Here is an 18,346-nt window from a genome sequence, read left to right on the forward strand (position 1 = left end):
AAAAAAAAAGAAATCATTTTAATAGGGTACACTATTGAACTCAAAATGTTAATTCCATTTACCTTTCACTCCTTAACTTGTTTCCATCTTCCAGAACTGATGAATTCCGAGACTCAGGAGTTAATTGCTTTAGCTATGTAGATAGTTAAGAATAGAGTTACAATAGATACTTAGGTAATAATATCTCCATGTGTTACTGATTTCTGGAAGTATTGATATTAGATAATAAATTTAAGCGTCAAGATAAGTGATAAGATAATTTATAATCAGATTCGGGGCTTGATCACTGGGAAATAGAAAGAACTTGGAGGTCAAGGCTTATTCCCCGAGGGATTGGATGGGATTCAGATTTCCCTGTACCAAACAGAAGTGCGAAACTGGGTAGCAAACCTACATATGTGCCAGAGTGTGGCTGTGAATTCTTCAGGGAGAATTCTTTCCCCTCCCATCCAATGCCAAGTTTTAGGCAGGCACATCTCCATGTCTCCTTCGATATGTGGGTATATTTCTAGTTTGCTTCGATACATCAGGTTCCAGTACTTGTTAGCTGATTATTAACTATGCCATTCACATATAAAAGCCATTTTTTTTCTTAAATTTTCTTAAATTTTTTTCACGCACTTCAGTGTCAGAGAAGATTCTTTTATCATTAGTGGCAAACCTACCGACAATTAGAGCATAAAGGCTTTGACAGCTGACTTGAAACACATGTAGAGCAGGAAAGTATTAGTTCTGCTGGACAACATTCAGCCATATCCTTCCCCGTGGTAATGACCTTCCTTTTCTTCATTGGGCATTTTATGAAACATAAAACAGCCAGATCACAGGGACAGTGCTAGAGAGCAGTTTGAGCTATCATTATTGAAACAGCTTCCAACTACCCACATCTTTGAGGAGAGACGTGTGAGGGAGAGTGGGCCAGGCTTTCCTTTTTTCCTGCTGGTATTTGTTTTTGCCTCTGATGGTATTCCCTGCTCAGTAATATATGCTTTGACTTTGTGACCTGTCTTCCTGCAATAATTCTTTGGTGGAAAAATCCACTAATTCAGCCAAGAGTTAGTTCTTCCTCTGGCCCCACGTGCCTGGCCCAGAGATCACAGCTTTTTGGGTTAGCAAACACATTCAGCCGGGTTACTGTATGAGTCATTCAGGACTCTTTCCCTAATGCTAGGCCAGTGGGACATCATTCTGTTTCCAAGTTCAAGATCTCAATTAATTTGTGTATAATGGAAGATGACTATAACCTGGGATAAATAACAATTGATGAGCTAGTATACTAATCTTCTATATTTTTGGAAGTGGTGTTGGGGGAGAGCAGTAGCAGAATTGAGGAAGAAGGAGAAGATGTATTCTTTCAAAGAGTAGAAAAGTCTATTGGCTAAAATTATCACAGAGTCTCTAACAGAGATTACCAAGCTTACTGACGACAGATAATAACATTAGTATTATTTGCCTTACTTGGAATTTTAATGCATTAAATTGAATAATTCAGGACACTAGATTCTGTCAGAAGATCTGTTGGCGTATTCCCGTTTGGTGTTGTATTATCTGTGACGCTACAACATGTCTTGGTTCCTGCATATATAAAACATTGACTTTAGAGTATTTAAGAATAAAGCTTGGCCCTTGTGTGCTGCTGGTGGGAATGTAAAATGGCGCAACCAAAAATTTCATTTTAATTTCAAAAAATTAAAAATAGAATTATCATATGATCCAACCATCTCCTTCTGGCTTTATATCCAAAATAGTTGAAAGCAGGGTCTTAAAGAGATATTTGCATACTCATGTTCATAGCAGCACTATTCACAATAATTATGAATGGAAGTAACCCAGGGTCTATCAATGGATGAACGGATAAGCAAAATGTAGTACACACACACACACACACACACACACACGCACACACACACAAACACTATATAGCCTTAAAAAGAAAGGAAATGCTGTCACATGCTACGACATGGATGAACCTGGGGGACATTATACTAAGTGAAACAAGCCAGTTACAAAAACACAAATACCGTATAATTCCACTTACGTGCAGCATCTAAAGTAGTCAAATTCATAGAAATAGAAGTGGTTACCAGGGGCTGGGGGTAGGGGCAAAAGAAGGGAATTTATTGTTTCACAGGTACAGAGTTTCAGTTCTACAAGATGAAACATTTCTGGAGATCTGTTTCACAAGAATGTAAATATACTCAATGCTACTGATCTGTATCCTTAAATATGGTTAACATTGTGCATTTTGTCTGTGTGTGTGTGTGTGCGTGTTTTACCACACACAGAAAAAGAATCATTTTTATAAAATGTAGGAAACATTCTTTTTCTGTCTATCTCATAGGATTGATGTCAGGATCAGAAGAAGGTAGTACATGGAACAATGCTTGGCCAAGGATAATTCTTGCAGCACTGCGTGTGATAGAAAATAATTGGGAACAATCCAGGAGTTCATCAATAGGGGGCTATGTCCCCAGACAGTGACATATCCGTGTATGGAAGACAATGTAGCTATAAAAACAAGTGATGAGAAAGCGCTCTTTAGGGAACAGTCTCTAAGAGGTTAAGTGGAAAAAAAGCCCTGCAGAACAGAATTTATAACATGGTGCCTTTTGCGTAAGAAACAGGAAAATATGAATATATATTTGCATATTCTTGTATTCTCATGAAGAAATTCTAGACGGTATCAAAGAAACTCAAAAATAGTTATCTAGAGTGAGGAGGAAATGGAGTGAATGGGGCCAAGGGTAAGAAATGAGATTTATCACACTTTCCGTTTAGATTGTTTTGATCCTTGAAACATCAGAATGGAAAAGATCGTATGTGAAGGGGTTTTGAAAGCTATAAAGCATTGTATATATGTAAAGGGCATTGTTACGATCATGATTGATTATTTACAGTGTATTACTGATAATTAAGTACTTTAAGACACCTGGTCAATCAAAAAATTATCAGTCAAATTCCTTTCAGCTGTATGATATACCTAAACAGAAAACATTCAATTCCGGCACTCTTCAAGCTCTCATAAATTTGGGCCGTGTTGATTTGTCACACTCTGATTTGCCTCCTTTCCCTTTCCCAAGGTCTCTCTTCTGCTCAAATAGTTTGATTTGTACATTTCAGTTGGAGGTGACACATCACCTCATTGGCAGCCAGAGCTGGTATAGCCAATAAGATTGGTGCACAATTGCCATCCCACTTCCTAATTGGTGGGTCACTTCTCTTTTAGCTGCAGAGTGACTAAATGGGGGAGGCCGTGGCCCCAGAGAGATATCTATTCTTTGATCATGAGGAACAGAACAAAGCTGCCTCCAGCCCATGGTGTTATACCTCCCAGAACAGTGGTCTTCCAAGGGAGGTGATTTTGCCTCCCAGAGGACATTTGGCAACATCCGGAGATATTTTTTTTATTGTCATGCCCAAGGAGTGGCCTGCTACTGACATTCAGGGGGTAGAGACCAGAGATGTTGCTAAATATCCTGCAATGTATCAGCCAAGACTTATCTAGCCCAAAATGTCAATAGTGTCACCAAGGTTGAAAGATATTATCTTAGGAGAAATGGCATTTTACCCGAGGACTTTGAAAACCAGAGAGCGATGAAGATGTATAGAAAGGGCTTCTTAATGCTGAAATGGCAGGACCATGGCAACTGGTGGCAGGATATCTTGGGCTCCCCTCAACACATATCACTGTGTGTGTCTTCTCAGTCCTATTCTCCAAGCTTCCCTGGCTCACAGTTGATTAATGGGTTAGTTTGCTTGCTTCACTTGTTATGGCGAAAGGCATGCCAATCCCTAACAGCAGGAGTCCTGTTTTCCTAAAAGGTTCTGTCCCTATCAGTATGCTCTCTGCTACCTCAAATATGATCATCTTCAAGGCCCATCCTCTGCCACCTCCATGCTGATTATTTCCTTTGTTTCCCCAGCTTACCCCTTGTGTACCTCTAGTCTAGCATGGGTCAAGTTGATGGGTTATGTGTCTGGGCTCCCTATTGTGATGGGAGCTCCTTAGGAACGTACTCTGTTTTGCTATTATTCCACACAAAGTAAGTGCTCAGGATGTTTGTCGAATCAGTGAATGAACTCAGCTTTAAAATGTAGAGAAAATCCTATTTCCAAGAGAATAATCATACCATGTATTTTTCATACTGTTAATAAAATCACATTTGTAAATGCACATTTTTTTTTCCCTCAGTAGAATGCAGTCCATCTAAAAGAGTCCGGCTTTGGGGGACCTGGGTGGCTCAGCCGGTTGGGCGGCTGACTACAGCTCAGGTCATGATCGCACAGTCTGTGAGTTTGAGCCCGTGGAGCCTGCTTCCGATTCTGTCTCTCCCTCTCTCTCTGCCCTTTCCCTGCTTGCTCTCTGTCTCTCTGTCTGTCAAAAATAATAAACATTAAAAAAATTTTTTTAAAGAGTCCGGCTTTGTGGGAGGAACATATACCATGATGGCCAAAGGGGATCTCCTCTGTTGACATTAGTTGCCAGATTTACAGGTTTCTTACAGTTTTCTTTTTATATATTGTTTTCAGCACTCAAATAACTGAGTGCCCATTTTATACAAACCGCTATACCATGTGATTTAGAGATACAGGGACGCATCAGACATGGCGGATAGAATCTGACTTGTGGTGGGAAACGGAAAGAGGCTCAGTTTTAAAAAGTTGACGAACAACATATGAATAATAAAAGGAGAACATGTAACTAATGAGTAATATAGGCACAAAGTCTATTGACACTTAAGAGGCAGGCTTCAATCCGAAAACATTGTTCTCGTGATTGCTTACAAATGAGGGCTGTGTTCCAATGGCTAGAGCTCTTTCTGCTCCGGGTTGCAGTGCCACTTGACGGGTGAGGAAGAAGTCTGTAAGTTTGCTGAGAAGTGCCATAAATACACCAACAGGGCTGGGCTCCATTAAGGAATGACACAGCGAATGTACTAGATGATAAATGGTGTGGCCATTTATCACCGGTATCTCCCACGGTAGGCTGCGGAGGGAATGTGTCTGGACTCCCTTGCACAAATGCCAGGTAACTGCTCAGTGGTGCTCTGCCACCAGTTTCTATGGAAAGATGTTTACAGAAGAAGACCTGGCAAATTTGGCCTTGCGCCTACAGCAATGGTTTTCAGAGGGTGGTTCTTGTCCCAGCAGCGTTAGTATCACCTGGGAGCATATTACAAACACAGATACTCGGTCCTCCCTTCAGATGTACTGCACCAGATAGTTGGAGAATGGTGTTGTAAATCTTTGTTTGAACGAGTCTTCCAGTTGGTTCCGATGTCCTGTGAAGTTTTGAGAACCACTGGTCTGTAGGAAGCACATCATTAAGGATTTATTTATTACTTACCTGGTGTCATCTTTATGAGGGCTCAGGAGACAAATTCGTATCCGCTATGCTTTCTTGAGCATTTAAAAAAAAAATCATAGGAAGAGAGTGAGTTACGTAACTGATCAATTTCCTGTTTCTCCCTGACCGCTAAAAAAAAAAGCAAGAAATCAACACCCATGGGGCGCCTGGGTGGCTCAGTCGGTTAAGCGTCCGACTTGGGCTCAGGTGATGATCTCACAGTTCATGGGTTCGAGCCCCGCATCGAGCTCTGTGCTGATGCCTCAGAGGCTGGAGCCTGCCTCAGATTCTGTGTCTCCCTCTCTCTCTCTGCCCCTCCCCCGCTCACACTCTGTCTCTCTCTCCTTCAAAAACAAACATTAAAAAAAAAAAAAAGAAATCAACATCCATGTCTCTTAACAATAGTACATATTATGGTGCACATGGTTGTATTAGCTTCCCTCTTTGTTTTCATATTCCTATCCCTTTTCTCAGGTCCATTTGATTTCTCTATTTTATTTTATCGCATGTGTCCCCCTACGTTATTCATTTATTTTTTAATGTGGACTGTGAGTATCTCAGTGTGAGGGTGTTAGTTTGTGTTATGTGTCAGTCAAGGTTAACCAGGACTAGTGCATTTGACCTGCCAGTAAGAGTGAAAATGTACTTTTCCTATTCCGATTCATCTCTCATCTTTGGGCTTAACCAGCTGTGAAGCAAGCAGTTTCAAGTATGGTAGTTCTTAGGTGTTCCCCTGACCTCCGGAGCTTGAAAGAGTCCACATGCTTTACGGAGCTTTGGAAACTCTGGCTCCTAATACCCTGAGTCAGTCTGAAAACACGCCGCATGAATTGACTGCTTTGTCTATCCTTGGTTGTATCAGAAGTTACCTCTCTTGCACAAGAGATGTGTTCCTAAAAAGCTACATGTAATCTGAGCCACATTTGCACGCTAGATGGGTATTGAAAGGAATCTTACGGTAAACCCTTCAGTACTGCAAAGAATTGGCTTCTCCTGTAATGTATTTGTTGTAAAATCAGATTTTTAAAGATCAGACTTTATACATAGTGAGATTTACCTACGTATGGCTTACGGTACTCTATACGTACTTCTACCATGAACTAAGGTAAGAGTTCCCTGAAGTGTAAAGAGTAGGAGAAAGTCTGAGAATCAGAACACCAAAACTTTAATAAGGTGACGCTCTTTCATTGGCGAAACTTCGAGTCTGGTGATAACAACGGAGCATTTGTGAAAGGCTCACTTACCAAACTTTTTTTGTGAAAACAGAATTAAGTCAAACCACACTACAGCATACTAAGAATGTTTGGAAACGCAGTAGAACATTCCAAGATAAAATATTAGGTCATTTCAGGGCTTTAGGTGGGGTGAAGTGAGCTAAATTGGGCCTCAGATTGCTTTTTGGTGTTTTTTATTTTTCTTTTGAGAGCTAAAATATGTGCCTGAATGGGAAGAACAGGAGAAAGGGCATCTGAAATCCTGCCTCATTCATTCATTCATTCATTCATTCATTCAATAAATACATATTGAGTTTCTACTATATGCCTGGCAGTGTGCTAAATTCTGAGGATATGGCAGGAAAAAATGGACAAGTGTCCTGCTCACCAGAAGCCCACAATATAGACTGTAAACCAGGGGACAGTGGTTTCGGTCTACTCACTTATCACCCTGGCTCTTTGTTCGCTAATGTGTAAAATAAAGTTGTTAGACTAGATACTCTTTCTCTGATGTCTCGGGTAACTCACGATGGCTTTGGTTCTTAAATCAGAGACCACTTCCTTGATAATGCAAAGAACTGAAAGTTCCAGAGTTTCTAGCTTTAGGGTAGCCAACGGATTGGAAGGGGGAGGCTGAGGAATTTGCAGGGAAGCTCCATTTCCTGAGTCAAGACAGTATTTCCAATGACGTTGAGTGCCACTTAAGATGATGGGCAAGTGGAAATTGAACGAAGGCTCACGTCCCCAGCCGTCCCCGTGGCACCGCCTGTGTTTTGTCTTCTTTTATTCCTTTCCTTTTTATTTTATTTTATGTTTTGCCTCTTCATCCCAGTCTGGTATGTGAGACAACTAAATTTGAGAACATGAGCTAGCAAAGTCAGAGCCAGTTCAGGTCAGGCGAAAATGAACTCATCCGTTTCCATTTTGGGGGATAGAGTGGGAAGAAACAGAGATGTGCTCCAACTTCAGAGTCAATTAACATAGAGAGATGAAAAGCCAGCACAACCTAAGTCTGTGTTTTCCTGAGAGCTTTCTGGGTCCAGGGTGAGAGCAGGAGGCCTGGGGAAACTTCACACAGCCTGCACTTTCCTCTTCTGATGTCCACAGAAACAATAGACTAAAGGAGTCTTAAAGAATCACCTGAACTGAGGTGCCATTTTTGCTGGTAGTCCTAATACCATGCTCCTTGTCCTGGTTGGACAAGACACTCTCTGATTTTTAAAGACCACAGGAAAGTGCTAATAAGGTTGGTCATTACATCCTTAACCAGATATTCTGCTGTTGAACCGTTCTATCTATTGCAAATCTCATTCTCTGGGTTGACCTGAATCCCCATTCTATAATTCTCTCCTTTTTTCTCCTTCTGTCATTTGCTTTACTGACTAAAGAAAAGGGGGCCAACCATATATTCTTTTCCAGTTAAATACTGCACATCCCACATGCTTGTTTGGAAACAGTGCCATACCTGTGCACTGGTGACCTAGAGACGGCATGAAGTTCATCGTAGGCCCCAAACAATGTTCTCCTGCCATATTATTTTCTGCAATGTTTGCCTTGTCTGGAAAATGTCCTTAGATTTTTCACCAAGTTTCTCCTCCATCTTGAATAAAATCACTCTGGGTTTTAATTTCCTCTGGGTCAGCCTGGGGTCACCTATTAACTGAATGAACACAAATAGGTTCTTGGTGCCATCACTGAGTCGTTGCTGAAAATATGAAACCCCTGCAGACCTGGGACCTACCCAGTAGATATCACTCCCCCACATTATCACATTTCCTTCCTGGACTCATTTGCACTTTATAGCTTTCTTGCTCAGGAATTGCATTGCTAGTCCCTACGGCTCTAGACATCTGTTTTCTTAACATTAATTTCATGTTCTTTTTTTCATATTCCCCAGCTCCTTCTTGCAAAGGATACGCCTTGACCCCAGGGAGCACTGTCCTTCGGATGAAGTGATTGCTCGAAAATGCTTATTTTTAATTCTTTCAAAGCTTTGTGAAAACCTCTTTAAATCTGTACAAACATGACTGATTTTCAGACATTCACTCGGGACTTGTTACATGGCTGCAAACAGCTTCTGCATAGGAAAAGCACATTGCGTTATGTTTGTGTCTCTTGTAATCCAAGAGGGTGAATCAGCTCTACATAATATTTAATAAAAACAGCAACTCATCAGAGAACGGTTACTTCTAGGCAAGAGTATCTGGGAGATCATGCTTGCCTTTTGTCAGTTGGGCTAGAAAGCTTAATTTTTTTTAAAAATATTTTAATGTTTATTTATTTTTGAGAGAGAGAGAGAGACAGAGACAGAGAGAGAGCGAGAGAGAGCAAGAGAGCATGTGCAGGAGGGGCAGAGAGAGGGAGACAGAGGATCTGAAGCAGGCTCCATGCTGACAGCCCAGAGCCTGATGTAGGGCTCGAACTCACAGACCACGAGATCGTGACCTGAGCCGAAGTCGGGCGTTTAATGGGCTGAGCCTCCCAGGAGCCCCAGAGTGCTTTATTTTAGACGGTAGCTTTATTCTGTCCCTTTTTTCAGAATTTGGCAAACTGACCTGTATGACCCAAGGTCCATAGACAATAGTAATTCATCAAATGGTCCTCAGATGGGCGAATAGCTCCTTTCGCTGCTTGAATGGGCTCCCTCATCTGTGAACGACTGTTACCATTCTGATGGCGAATGGAAGATTTCTAAAACGTTCCTTCCAATTTCACACCAGATTTAGAACCAAAATAGAAGCCTTGTCCTTACTTTAACTGATGCTGTATTGACCAGGAGACAGAAAAGTTGCCTGCAGACTGGAAGCTAGGGAAGCCAAAGCGCAAAAGAACCAACACACTGATCTAAAGACACACGACGAGCCACCAGGCAACCTTGGAAACGAATCCAGATTCTTGCCTCATAATCCGCCGCTTGCTGTCTCCCGAACATACGACGTACTAGAAAGAGACACATCTGGGTTCAAACCCCAACAGTCACTGGTAGATGCTGTGACCTCCGATGACCGTTTCTCTGAGCTTCTGTTTCCCGATCAACAACGTTGTTGTCAAACCTCTCTCGGAGAGTTGTGAAGATCCATAAAGTGATGTCAGAGCGATGAGGATAGTGTGCGGAACGTAGCTGGATGCTGCCATTTCAGCAACATATTCCTACCTGCATGGATTTTTCCTTAATGATTTCTACTTTAAAATAAACATTAATAACAAAACCTTACTTATCGCTGCTTAGCTTCCAGATCTCTGGTGCTGCATATATGAAAACGAGACAGGGGCTATTGAGCAGGGCACGGTCATGAGAATGGGGTCTTGATTGTGGACATAAGTCCAAGACTAATTCAGAGTGGATGTGAGAAAGCAAACTCTTCTGGAAATCCATATCTGTCTGTACCTCTGTCTTCAGGTCTTTGTGTTTTCCCCTCATATCTTCACATCCTAAGTTTCTGGCCACTACTTGTTTCTGATTATTATATTGTCATGCTTCATTTTCTTTATTTTTCTCCTATCATATATATTCCATATATATGCTTTTTATCTATTAATTCTTTTCTGGCTTCTCTTGTTTATTCCCTGTGAATATATTAAGCCAGAAAACTGGAACATCTTCATATTGGTGAAGTCACAGTTGTGGGATTCTATATCCTGGAAAAGTATGTCACGCAATCTCCCCACGTAAAGAACTGACTTATTAAAATCCATATTCTTGGGCTCCAACCCATATCTAATGAGTCTATCTGAAGTGAGGGGTATGTGGGCGAGGGTACAGGGAATTTCTATTTTTAACAAATGGCCCAAGTAGTACTTCTGATCTGACAAATTTGAGAAAAAACTTTTCCCCTTGGCCAGGTAGTTTTACATGGTTTACTGGCTCTGGGCAGCCTGTGCCAAAATCATGAGTCTGAGAGAGCTAGGTGAGAGAATGTGGATGAGTTTATACAATTCATGCCCCTTTTGAGAAAATGTATTCTCTAATGCATAGCCTAAGGGTCTTGGTTTAGAGGAATCCTATTTTTATTTATCGGACAGTGTGCTACAGAAGCTTTAGAATTCATACACAATGATAGTCAAATGATTTTATTTTTTACGCTGGAGATGTACAAAGATCGCTGTTAAAGAAGGGAAGTTTAAACAACAGAAATCAACAGGCTTGTCTCAAATTCTAATTGGTCCCTGTCTCGTTGCTGCCCTGGTAACACGTTAGATGGTTTACATTGTTATTTCTGATTGTTGGCTTTTGTCCTGAGCCCCATTCTCATCTAGGGAAGAAACTAGTTGAAACATGGCGGGCACAAGCAGAAGGTACAACTTCGATGTTTTGGGGATTGTGTAGCTAAATATCCACAGAGATAGGGACACGATTTGCAGCCTGTCCTACCCACACCCAACCTTATAAGAGAGGATACCTCCCTAGGGGTGTCTCCAAAGATCTGCGAATTTGTCACTCCAGTTCCTTCAGACACGTAAGTGACCCGGAACATTTTGTAAAGTTAGCTTTTTGGTAGAATCCAACCATTATAACACCTTAACTTTGAAGGAAAAGAATATAGAACTACTGTTTCAATAGGTCAAAGTGGATTCTGAAAGATGCCCTGCCTCGTGTGAAACACGCTCTCGCGCTGAGTACGCGTGCCTCAGTGGCTCACTGAAGGTCATCTTGCCAACGACGGCTATTCACCCCCACAGCAGTGGCCCACCAGCCAGCGGCATTTGATGACGGGTGATTAAGAAGGGGTGTGTTAAAGGCCATTGCCAGCAAGTTGATAAGGGTTAATGCGGAGAAGAAGCAGCACATGGAAACAAGCCAGTTTGTTGAGCCAACACAAGCCATGCTAACCGAATCGTGTTCTGCTAGAAGAGCCGGAAAAGTAGAGGAGCTCACCCTGCGGGGCAGACCACTCACCGAGATTCCATTCACATGTGTCACCAGAAAGAGCTTTACTTTCTGAACACTTCTAGAAATCAACTGACGCCGTTTACTCCAGCGGGAATGGCAGGCAGCCATCCTGGAGGATATTAAACAGTCCTCTCCCGTCTCCACAGTGGCTTATTGTCTCAGCATAAAAACATTTGTTTAAATATTAAACAGTGAAATCTCGCCTGGTCATTAGAACCCATAAAAAAAAAAAAAAAAGAAGAATAGGACGGAAATTGGTTAATAATCTTAGACTTTGGCCAACTGAGTGGCTGGAATGCCATTTGTCTTGGTGGCATGTCAACCACCCAGAGGAAGCCCCGTACATCACAGAGCCGGCTTCGTCCTCACACTGTTTACAGGACCCTCGTGATACGTGCTTCTCGTCTCCTTAAACGTGCGTCTGCCCGGTGAGATCGTTTGCGATTTTCTCAAAGGCCGTTTTGAATAGCTGGATTCTTAATTCCTATTTACCCCATAAGAGTGTTTTGATCTAGGAAGGACATACTGAGTGAAACGTGCTTCTTCAATCAACGGCAACTCAATTAAAATCGACCAGGACGCTTTTCTCGGTTCCCTTCCATTCCAGAGTATTCATGGATACCCACCAGGAGCTTGTCCTCTAATGGAGAGTGAAAAGGTAGGGAAGGTTCCTCTACTACATGCCGCATATTATCTGACCAGAGGAGATGACACCCTAGTTAATGTGTCACCCTGATCCTAATGGCTTTCGCCTTAAATGGATTTACTAACATGGCTATCCACCCCTTTATCCACCACTGATATATTTCCATGGGTCTTCCTACAACTTCTGTCAAATACAATGATAAGTAAGGAAGAAAGATGGCGGGCCACGCTTTTCTTTTCTTTTTCTTTTCTTTCTTTTTTTTTTAATTTTTATGTTTTTTTTACTTATTTTTATTATTATTAATTATTTTTTTACTTATTTTTATTACTAATTTTTGAGAGAGAGACAGAGTGTGAGAGGAGGAGCAGAGGGAGAGGGAGACACAGAATCCGAAGCGGGCTCCAGGCTCTGAGCCGTCAGCACAGAGCCCGACGTGGGGCTCGAACTCACAGACCGTGAGATCACGACCTGAGCCGAAGTCAGACGCTCAACCGACTGAGCCACCCGGGCACCTCGAGGCCACGCTTTTCAATCACCGGTCTACTCAGATTTGTAACTCTTTCCCCAAAATGGGTGGCATTCTCAGAAGAATGAAATACTGTCATTGGTTTATCAATAAAAATTTTATAGTTCCCTTAAACATCTTGAAGTCAGTATATGAATAGCATAGATAGATGAAGGATAGCTATTTTGCTAACAGTACTTGTTATTTTTTCACTGGAATGTGATTGTTTGGGTTGAGTATAAACATATTTATTTAACTAGCTTTCAAACAACATTTGATATAGTATCTCAATAGCAGTGATGTGAATTTTGTGTGTGATACAGATGAGGGTAAGGGTTCCAGCCGCCTTTATTTAAATAGTTACCTGCTGAGCATGTACCATGTGCCAGGCCTAGTTCTAGGTGTGAACTGGGACAAAACTCAAGATCCCAAGAGAGTGTCACATCCTAGAAGCCAGGGGCAGAAGGGATATTGAGGAGAATAAAGCAAGCAAGTTACATCAGACGCCACCAGTCATAAGTCAGGTGGCATGGGGACCGAGGGCTGAGTATGGGTTTGACAACAAGGTCATCGCCGACTCTGCTAGTAGCCAGAGTACCAGTGGGGAGGTTGGAAGCCTGCTTGGAAAAGCTTAAAAGAGAAGAGAGAAGAGAAATCAAAGGATGTTCCAAAGAAATTTCACTTCAAGGAAATGTTGGCTAGTGGGACCGTAGCGGGAGAGTTTGGTCAAGAGAAAGTTTCTATTTTTTAAGATGAGAGAAAACAAAAGCATGCTTGAAGACTAATGCAACTGAAAGTCAAAAGATGCGTTGCTTATAAAACCACAGCAAAGAGCAGAAATCAAATTGTACTCGCGGGGGCTGTGAAGCGAAATTAAAATCTAAAGAACGTTTTAATATGAATAAACTTGCTGAGTCCACAACCCGTAGGTAGCTTTTAACTGCAGCAATCTGAGCTGTGTGCTAGAGACTGTTGAGTATTTTCATGTCAAGCTTTTATTTAACCAGGATGTTTCGGGGGATAGGACGTTTTGGTCAAGAGCCTGATATGAAGTTTCCCTGAAGTGGATTTGAATGGTGTAAAATGTACTTAACCCTAAAACTGCATTGAGTAGTCTTGAGTCTTTTATGGTTTATATGATCCCTTAAGAAGTTGCAAGAAGTCTCAGGGTTAATATTATGAGCACTGTAAAATATTGAATATAATACATAGGCAGATAGACTCATTTGGGACTAACCCTTTTATACTAACCTGTAAAGGGCCAGGTAGTAGGTAATTTCAGTTTTGCAGAGCCTAGGGTTTCTGTTGTAAGTACTTTACTCCACCGTTGTAGACTAAACATAACCACAGACAATGCTAAAGGAATGAGTGTATCCCAACAAAATTTTGCGTGCAAAGGAAGACAGAGGACCAGATATGGACCATGGGCTATAGTCTTCCAGCCTTTGCCCTGGAGGATGATTTATTTTTAAAAAAAATCTCTTGATGCTAGATAATATTATATTATGGTTAAGGCTGCAACGCCTTAGGTAGCCTTGGGTGTCTCCCCCCCTTTTTGGAACTGGTGGATTGACATAAGTAAATCCCTGACGTGAAGGAATATTACAGCATTCAATTTTCAGATTGCAGAGCCAGAGAGAGTGGTTTGGGATGACTTTGTGCAAATCACTTAGTCTGTTTAGGTCTTGGTTTACTCGTCTATAAAATGGGGAAAAGATCTATTTCATGAGATAATTGTGAAGAGTTATGAGTTCTTTGGGTGTGTGTGTGTGTGTGTGTGTGTGTGCTTGTTTTACCTATATCTCCTTGTTTCCCTGGATGTTGGCTCTTTGGCATACTGTTGAGTATGAAAATTTTCACTTATGGGTTTTTTAGTGTCTGTTATTTGGATGTCACACAAGTGGAGGTTTGTGGTAAATCTCTTAGATAAGACACTTCACCCACCAAAGTCCACCTTCCCAAACCTCTGCATCCTACCTTGATTCTCCAAGTCAAATGACAATTTTTAGTCTTAGTATGTAGTTTCTCACAGCTAGTGATAATATCTTTGAAAGAGTTTAACCAGCTTCCGTTCTTTGGTTCGTGAGTATGGCAAAGTATTAAAATCAAAACCTTCATCCAGTGATCTTCGTCTGTGTGAGCTACTGTGTGGAGATGTGGTCACTTGAGATGGAACCATGTGGGAGCGGGTCCTGTTTGTCAGAGTGATACTGTCTCTTGTTGGTTGTGTACATCACAACTGCCCTCTTGGCACTCTTGGGTCTGTCTGGACATAAAACACTAGACACCTGCATGTTCACATTCCCACGCCTTCTAGAATGTCTGGAGATTTGGTGAGCTACACTTTGCCTGAGGCCTGGCTGATAGAAGTTTGTATCAGCCCTGCCGGACGGGACTGGTCACATCTGTGTCTAACTTAACCCCACAAAGTGATGGAAAGCGTCTTAACAAATGAAGAAAACCCAACTTCCCTTTCATCTCCATTCGGCATTGGGAGTCCCTGCAACTCAGGGAGCAAATGGGTCATCTCCTTGAACTTGCTGGGCTAGAGATGAATTACAAGTAGAAGACAGTCACTTCAAGCCCACATATACTTCATCAGATGCCTCTGTAGGAAATACTATTCGTGTCCCCATGTTAGATGAGCCACCGAAGCACAGAGAGGTTAATAACCTTACCAGGTTATGGATCCTTTGGTCCCCTTGTGTCCGGGATCATCCCTTTGAGGCCATTACACTGGCCTGTCCATCTGAATGTGTTTTCTTCTTGTCTTCCATGGCACTTATGGATTGCATTACAATGGCCTGTTTCCCTGTTGCAGGACTTTGCACGGTGTCTCATGCTTAGCAGCGGTTCTATAAACTTCTGGTGATTCCATGCAAGAGGAAATGGCATCAATGACACGAGATAAAAGGACTCATGCAAGAAAGAACTGGCTGAGGACATATTTAAAACAAAAGGGAACACTTCTCTCAGACTCATCAAGATGTATACATGGAACACGTTCAGCTTTGCCGCACGCCCCTCAAACCTCAATAAATGCAATGAAACAGAGGGGCGCCATTGCTGTAAGGACACTCATTGGCAAATGCTGCATTTTATTTCCATTCTAGTCGGCAACCCCCAATCCCACCATGGCATAACTCCATTACAGAAAATAAAACAAATAAATTCAGCAGGATGACAAGGAACAATAGCAGGGGCCAAAAGGAACAGAGGGAAGAAACTGGCCCAAACCGTTTTGTATTCTTCAGTTCTCTTTCATTTACTCCTTTTCGCAGGTCACTTTCCTTCTAACGAAACGAGTGGAGATGCTCTCTGCATTTCCCGTCTGTTGTTACTTATCTAGATGGGTGGTAAGTGCATTGGGTAGAGGTCACGTCTACACTCTCCAAGCCTTTCCAAAATATTTACACTATCGGTGGGGCCGATCCTTGTTCACAAACCCGACCCACCAGAGAAAAGAATGCAGAGTCTGTAGGAACCAACCAGCCTCCACTTGTGCTCAGGTTAAACTTTCCATCCCGATGCCAGACCACAAACAGCAGAGCGCCCCAGAAGTTTCCTGGAAATTGGGCAACACTGAGATGACCTTAAATCAGTGTTGCCTTGGAGATGGCTGCAGTGTGTTGGAATCAGCCCCGGGGCCGCGTGTCTGTCCCCGCTGACCTTGCCAAAGGGAAGGGCAAGGTCAGGAGGCCTTGGAAGAACCAATTCTGTGTGGCATATTGGTTTGGGAAAATATGTTTACACATTAAACCTCTTCATCTTTGGGTGTCTCCATTTGCCAACTACGTGATCTCCTCTTTTGAATCACAGCATCGTCTCTTTGGTTCTCAGAGAAGGCTTATATTATGCGTGATGGCAAGGGCGGTTGTGATTAAAAAGTTAAGGTGTTGGACAGACCCAAGTCTCTACATCTTTGAGTTAGCTGTTAGCAAGGTGATCAAATGCCAAAGAGAGAATTTGGTTTGCCTTTCTTTCGTGCCAACCCAAGGCTCGTGTCCTCCTCTCTTTGGTCCTTCCACACCATTAAAACAAGACGGGGTCTCAGCACAAAGACACTGCACTTGAATCTGAAGCTTTACTTCCATCACTGCTGCATCGGATGAAACCTTAGAAATCTCAGAGACCTTAGAAATCTGTAACCTGACATCTAAGATCCTTGTTACTTATTCTTAAGGAACAAAGAACTTGCCGTTGCGTAGGTGGTAAAGAACACCCAAACTCCTCAAACATCATTTTTACTCTAAGGGAAACACTTGTCAGACTCCAGTCGTTTCAGATAGGATTCCTGAAAAAGACATTTCTTTCATTCTTCTCTCCCTACAGGCATAAACATTCTGCATTTTACACTTGAGACATACAATGTTATCTACTTCTGGTGTCTTATGTAACTTTTTAGGAATGCTAGGAGACTTTCCGGGCTCCGTGAGGTTGGGAATGGGGAATGGAGAGAAAGGCGTTGGAGGTATGGAGAGGGGGGGTGGAGAATGGGGAGGAGAAGAAAAATCCACTGTTTCCATACATCAACTGAGTTGGCTGTTTGTGACAAGAAGTTATTGCAATTAAGATACAAGCCGGATGTGTGGGCTAAACAATTTCAGCTGATATCACAGGCATTTATTGATAATGAAAACTCAGAGGAAGGGAGCTGGAAAATGGTTGTCTTTAGCGGTTTCCTAGGCAAAGGGACAAACCATATGGGTTAATCAAAAATTACCGCATCTTATCTAGGAGAAGAGAAAACTGTTTATTTTACTGCAAAAGGAATGTTTCTGTCAAGTTTTAACGTCAACCTTTTGGGTTAGGGCTTTACATTGTACACTCAACCACACAGGCACATTGTTTTGCTTCAAACAATCATTTTGGAGTTGCCGGATGACCTGGCAAATGGTCCCAGCTATAAGAATAAGGGATAAACATTCAGAGGAGATCACATCCAGAATACCTTGATTGTGTGGGCCACCTGAACCCGATTAAACCTGAATTTGTCTATCAGGAGAATAAGTAAATACTCCCTCTATACCTAATGAACTAAAATGGATTTTGTTTGAAATTATGCTACTTTCTTTTTCTTAAAAAATGTTTTTGAAATGTCTTATTTATTTGTGAGAAAGAGAGTGCACGGGGGAGGGACAGAGAGAGAGAGAGAGAGGAGACACAGAATCCAAAGCAGGCTCCAGGCTCTGAGCTGTCAGCACAGAGCCCGATGTGAGGTTCGAACCCACGAACCCTGAGAACATGACCTGAGCCAAAGTCAGTTACCCAACCGACTGAGCCACCCAGGCACCCCTGAAATCATGTTATTTTCAAGCGAGACGTTATCGGGGAAAAAACAAAAACAAAAACAAAAACAAAATAAAACAAAAAAACAAAAAAATAAAAATAAAAATAAAGTCCCGAAATATTCTTTGGAAATGCAGTGGTAAGTTAATGAAAATAATTAGTAAATATCAGAACTCTTGAGAGAGACTACTTTAAAAGTAAAATATAAGAATAGAGCACTTTCGATAAATGCTAAGGAGAGAGTAAAAAAATCTGGAAATATTGCTAACATATACAGGGAAATGCAAAGACAGTATAAAGAAAAGGCATGAAGTTTTCCAGAGAGTAACACTTCAAGATCCTTTACTAAAAAACTAAACGGTGCATATGAAATGAGCCTTCATAATTAGTCACCACACCTTCATTGCCCTCCTAAAAAAGGCACTTTGAAAATGACCTCATTTCCTATTTCTCT

General features: G+C 41.8%; 1 non-coding gene across 1 annotated transcript; it reads right to left on the reverse strand.

The window, feature by feature from the left end:
* Positions 1-12,523: 12,523 nt before the first annotated feature.
* TRNAR-UCG (transfer RNA arginine (anticodon UCG)) lies at positions 12,524-12,608 on the reverse strand. The gene has a single exon. It is a non-coding gene; the product is annotated as a tRNA-Arg (tRNA).
* Between the last annotated feature and the right edge of the window lie 5,738 nt (positions 12,609-18,346).

This window comes from Panthera uncia, assembly GCF_023721935.1.
Source record: "Panthera uncia isolate 11264 chromosome B2 unlocalized genomic scaffold, Puncia_PCG_1.0 HiC_scaffold_25, whole genome shotgun sequence".
Classification (NCBI taxonomy): Eukaryota; Metazoa; Chordata; class Mammalia; order Carnivora; family Felidae; genus Panthera; species Panthera uncia.